The following is a 5996-nucleotide window of genomic DNA, read 5'->3' on the forward strand; positions in this document are numbered from 1 at the left end:
CACAAACTGAGCAAATTTCTTGGGTTGCCTCTGGAACTTTCCAATTAATGAGAGAGGGAGTAGGAGAGATATATGTTGTGTATACCAATTAATATCATCTCAATTTCCTTGATTACTTCTCTCTCTGTTTCTCAGTGCTCTCTCCCTTCTTAAATCATCTTATAATTACATTGATATGAACCTATGTAGCATGTAGATAAATATTTCCAAGCAGGGAAGGAGTGTTTCCTCCCTTCCTCCCCAGAATCTATCATAATATCTTGCACATAGTAGGTGTTAATTAAGTATTTATTGAATTTTGAATAGAAAGAGGGACAAAAAAGAAAACAAGGCAAAGTGCTAGGAGAAATTCAAGGAGGGAGAGATCACAATAATTTTTGCTAATCTCAACTTCTTTTTATCTAGTTGTTTATTCATTCATCTATTTATTGGGTGAGTGAATGGAGTATTATGCTTCGAATAATTCATTGATAAAAATATCCATGCCAATTGGAGTCCTTGGGATGTCATTAAAACTGTTTAACCTGAACTATATGACTAACTAATTTTCAGAGATGTCATTATGAAATCTGAGGAGTGGGAGAGATTCACCTGAGAATGATTGGTAATGCAGAATATATGCAGTTATAGTCTGCCTTGGTCAGTTGAAGTCACACCAGGCAGCCCTTAGAAGAAGGTGGTGGGGACAGATTAAATCAAGGGCAGTAAAACAGGGAGATAGTGAAATTGGGGCTAGAGTCTTTATGATGGAAGATCTTCCTTAGGAAATGTGCTTCTTCCTGTCTATCAATACACAATGGTACAAGCTGAATGGATAACTGAAACATCTGAGATTAGCCCTTGGAAAGAAATCTTATCTGTTGAATGATGGCAGTAAACATCCTAGCTATAACTCTATTCATTTTTCAAAAAACCTTTCTTCCTCTGAGTTTGCATTAACTGGCCATAGTGGTGCATAATGTGGATTAAAAAAATTTACTAGACTAGATCATAGGAATACAGAGGTGGAAAAGACCTTAGAGGTCATCTAGATCAAACCTCATTTCTTTAGATGAGGAAATTGAGATAGTATTACTTTAGTTGTTTCATTTTCATGAGATAGGCCAACTGGATTGTTTTGTATGAAAGTGGGTTTTTTTCCTCTAATTATAGTGCTCAAAATGTTGCTGGTTTATTTGGAATTGTATTTACTGAAACAAGTCTAAGATGATACTCTTAGTTTAAACAATAAATCACCTTATTAAACAATGTGTTCAACTTGCTGAGCAGTTCACTAATGAATTGCCAAAACCCTATATAAATATACATTATTATTTAATCAACAAAACACAATTCAAAAAGCTTTGTTCATTTGAAATTTGGGTTTTTTTGGGTGAAAATCAGATAAAATTATCTTTAACATTATCAATTTTGGCCCAGGATGTTGGAGTGAAGGAGTTGGGCATCTTGCCTGAAACTATAACTCATTCATTCTGTTCTGTCTAATTCTATGAAAGGAGAATTTAAAAAAAAAGATAAATAAAAAGGAAATGCTTTTATGCCATTTGCTGATCACTTTCTTAAATACAGAAAGTGTACTCATGCCAATTCTCCTCTTTTGGTCTTGGAAAATGTATAATCCTACCTCTGCAATAATGGAGAAGAGAAAGGTTTCTTTCATTTGACTCTAATGTCATTTGATTTAACCAGTGAAAAGAAGCAAAGAATTCTCATCTGGAGTTCTTGGCCACTGCTCTTGATGTTAACTTAGCTATAATTGGCATGTCCTTGAAAAGGACATATTGTACCTAGGTGGGTGATGCCTGTCTCAAGGACTCTTTTTATAAGAGAACCCTATAAGAAAAGGAAGAACATATAATGTAAAGACTGGCAAATTGCCTTCTGTGGGGGGGGGGTGGGGGGAGGGAAGTAAGATTAGGGGGGAAAATTGTAAAACTCAAAATAAATAAAAATCTTTAAAAAAAAGAAAAGAAAATGAAGAACATGGCAGTCTAATATATGGTGACACTCTTTTTTTCTCCTCCAAGTGTTTGACATAGATAGATTTAGATGACCAGACAATGCTTTTTCCTTTTGGGAAAAGCAAGTTCATTTCTGAAGAGACAGAGGTCAAAATGTCATGGGAGGGAAATGGGCAGATTTGATGGGGAACTCTGACATACTCTTAGATAGATTTTTAGACTCCATTGTAACCCATGAAGGGATGGGATGGAAATAGTGTGATTGACAACCAGTTGTCCTGAGGTTTCTGCTGAAGAGTAAAAGGCAGCATGGCTAACACCCAAATACCTACCCTCTGATGATGATGTCTTTCATAAATGACTGTCAGAATTGCTCATAAAGACTTTAGAGGGGGCACACAAAAGAAAGTGAGCATTTGAATGACTATGAAGGACTTCAACTGTGCCTTTGACAGGACAGGAGCCCCTGTGTTCAACTATGTATTGATCGTTGAATATCAAGCCCTGGGGATATGGGCATAGGTGCTTTCTTTTCCTGCCTAATTCCACAAATATCTTCACTTTAACAGGAACCTATTCTCTGTGGGTTGGAAAATTAATATCAACAATAAAAATATATTATAATTTTCTCCTGCTGCAGTCTTCTAATTCACATGATTAGACTGATATGCCCTTTTTGGTTGACTTGTTTAAAGCAAAAATACTATAGCAGAAATACAAATTCTCTTGACACTTTGGGGAAATTTACTTTCATTTGTTTATCATTAAATTTCTCTGTCAAAACCTTTTTAGGTAATATGACATCAAACCAGTATACACCAATGTCCATGTGATAGATGAAAAGATATGCTTTCTACCTGCCAAAATTCTTGCAAGTTGCCTCTCTGACCAAATGTCCTCTCTTGCCAAATGTATGCAGGAGGGTGTTTCTCAGCAACCATTTTTTTGGAAAAAACAAGGAATGATAATAATTCATAGAATAATCATATAGTAAGTGTTGGGAAAGATGTTAGAGGTTGATTAACGCTGAAATATAATGAACTGAGGGTCAAATCCCATCTCTGTCACTACCATTGCCATAAATAGACCACATAAACTCTATTAACCTTAGTTTCCTCATCTGTCAAATGGGAATAATATCTGTTGTACTGCCCTTACAGGTTTATTGTGAGGTTCAAATGAGAGAAATTGCAAGGTTTAGTGTTCATATAAAGGTCAGTTATCTTTGTCATCTATCATAATTATTATGTTTTCTAGTCTAAAATTTTATCCATATTTTTAGAAGGTAAAAAATTCTTTTAAATTCTGTTTTTAAATTTCAATTAAAATTTTAAATTAAACAAAAATTTAAATTCTTATTTTTTTATAGATAGAAGGAACCAGTTTTTTTCTTTTAAAAGTCCAGTATAAGGGACAGCAAGGTGGTGCAATGAATAGAGCACCAGCCCTGAAGTCAGGAGAACCTGAGTTCAAATCCCACTTCAGACATTTACTAATTACCTAGCTGTGTGACCTTGGGCAAGTCACTTAATCCCATTGCCTTGCAAAAGAAAACATAAAAAGCCCAGTATAAAAATAGCTATTTATTAATTATTATAATAATTATTAAACCCGGAACCCAGCAGTTTATAGTCTGGGTATGTCTTTACATAATACTGATGCTGATGATTCATATTTATGTAGAAAAGTGCTTTCCTTCTAATTTGTGAAGTGAGTAGGGAAAATATTATTGTTCTTGGCACCTTCCTACATTCCCACTCCCCCCCACCCCACCTTTGTAGACAAGGAAATTAAGGCTTAGAGGGATTGTGGATGACACTGCATTATCAACAAGCTCCAAGTTAGAACATAGGCATCATGAAGGTAAGTACTGTGATTTACTTAAACTTTAGTTTAGTAAATGGCAGAGCAAAGATTCAGATTCATATCTTCAGTGACAAGAACAATTTCCTTACTGTGAGTTCCCTATACCAAGCAAAGTCTAGGGCTGGATTTCTGTTGGTATGGAAGAAAAATCTCACACTACGTATTTATAGTGAAAATGATAATGGGATAATGAAAATGTGAAAAAAAGGTGTTCCAGAGATAGATTCCTTGAAGGACAAATTCTACCTCAATTACCTGCCAATTCATTCATTTGACAATCATTTATTGTCTTCCATATGTACTCAGCCTATAAAATTTTCAAAAAAATATAAAAAATTAAGATAAATTGTAGTACTTACCTTCATACTGCCTATAGTCTAACTTAAAGCTACTGCATGCTGTTGATAATGTTATTCATCCATAATCCAATTACATTTTTTTTTTTAGGATTTTGCAAGGCAATGGGGTTAAGTGGCTTGCCCAAGGCCACACAGCTAGGTAATTATTAAGTGTCTGAGGCCATATTTGAACTCAGGTACTCCTGACTCCAGGCTTGGTGCTCTATCCACTGCACCACCTAGCTGCCCCTATTCACCCATAATCATTGATGGCACTGGTCACTCTTATCTAAATTCCTTGTTGGATGGAAGATACCCACAAACTGATATAAATGGCATAGTTGTTGCAGTTTCCTTAATGATGTGACTGAAAAGAACATTTTAAAAACCAAATCCTGTCCTTGACATAAGCAAATGAAGTAGAAATACAAACTGGTGAGAGCTTCTTTATCCTGGTAATCTCAGCAAATTACTAGACCTGAGAGGGATTGCAGGGAAACGTGATCTATGGTCTGTACAAGAAAGGTACATCAGATAAAGATTTCTGCCATTCCAGATAAATCAAAAAGTTCTATGGGCTTGTAAATCAGTGAAGATAATGATGACAATATTAGAATATAATAGTATATATATATATATATATATATATATACATACACACACACACACACACACACACACATATATATATATATATATATATATATATATATATATATATATATACATATATATCAAGAAGCCAAGGGGAATGATTTTTGGCAATTAAAAATGTAAGTTCTATTGATAAAACACTTGAATTTTTTCTGTCCTTTTATCTATCTATATTAAAAAGATTAATTCTTTGTGATCAATGTGTACCATTGTTGATTTGTTCATAGTTAACAATTATTTATCAAGCACTTACTGTATGATAGGCATTGTTTTACACCCTGGAAAACATAAAGACAAAACAAATACATCTCCTTCTTCAAAAAATATGCCTTCCATCAAGAAAAACAACATGTGCATTTTAAAGTATATTCAGAGTACACAGAAAATTAGTGCAACTCAACTTAGGAAGGGAGAGCCACTAGTTATTGGGAGGTTGAGAGAAGGATTAGAAGTATGGACTTTGTCCCAGAAAACTTAAGTAGAGGCATTTGGTAGATGCTGTACAAGGCAGGTTTCAGCTACATGTAAGGGCAAAGTTTCTGAAATATGATCTGAATCAAAAGTTAGTTGGATATAATAGAGAAAAGATTCTTACCTACCATATGAACTAGATGACTCATGCCATCTTTTCTTCTTCCTTTTCTTTCTCCTCTTCTTCCTCTTTCTCTTCTTTCTTCTCTTCTTCTCTCCTTTTTTCTTTTCTTTTCTTCTCTTCTCTCTTTTCTTTTCTCTTCTTCTGTGCTCACTTTGTCAGCACATATACTAAAATTGGAACAAAACAGAGATTAGAATGGTCCCTGTGCAAAGATGATATACAAATTCATGAAACCTTCTCCTTCTTCTTCTTCTTCTTCTTCTTCTTCTTCTTCTTCTTCTGCTTTCTTCTTCTTCTCTTCCTCCTCTTTCTCTTGATACTCCTCTTCCTTCTCTTCTTATCTTTCTCTTTTCTTCTTCTTTCTCTTCCTCCTCCTTCATTTCCTCTTCCTCCCCTTCTTTGTAAATAGTATTTTATTTTTCCAATTCCATGTAAATATAGTTTTCAATATTCATTTTTACAAAATTTTGAATTTAAAATTTTTTCTCTTTCCCCTTCCTTTCCCTTTCCCCCTTCCCAAGACAGGAAGTAATCTGATATACATTATACATATGCAAGTACGTAAACATATTTCCACACTGG

At 34.4% G+C, this 5996-nt stretch overlaps 1 non-coding gene across 1 annotated transcript; it reads left to right on the top strand.

Moving 5' to 3' along the window:
• Window positions 1-5557: 5557 nt before the first annotated feature.
• On the top strand, window positions 5558-5661 carry LOC141519723 (U6 spliceosomal RNA). Its single transcript, XR_012477379.1, has one exon. It is a non-coding gene; the product is annotated as a U6 spliceosomal RNA (small nuclear RNA).
• The last annotated feature ends 335 nt before the right edge of the window (window positions 5662-5996 follow it).

This window comes from Macrotis lagotis, chromosome 3, assembly GCF_037893015.1.
Source record: "Macrotis lagotis isolate mMagLag1 chromosome 3, bilby.v1.9.chrom.fasta, whole genome shotgun sequence".
Classification (NCBI taxonomy): Eukaryota; Metazoa; Chordata; class Mammalia; order Peramelemorphia; family Peramelidae; genus Macrotis; species Macrotis lagotis.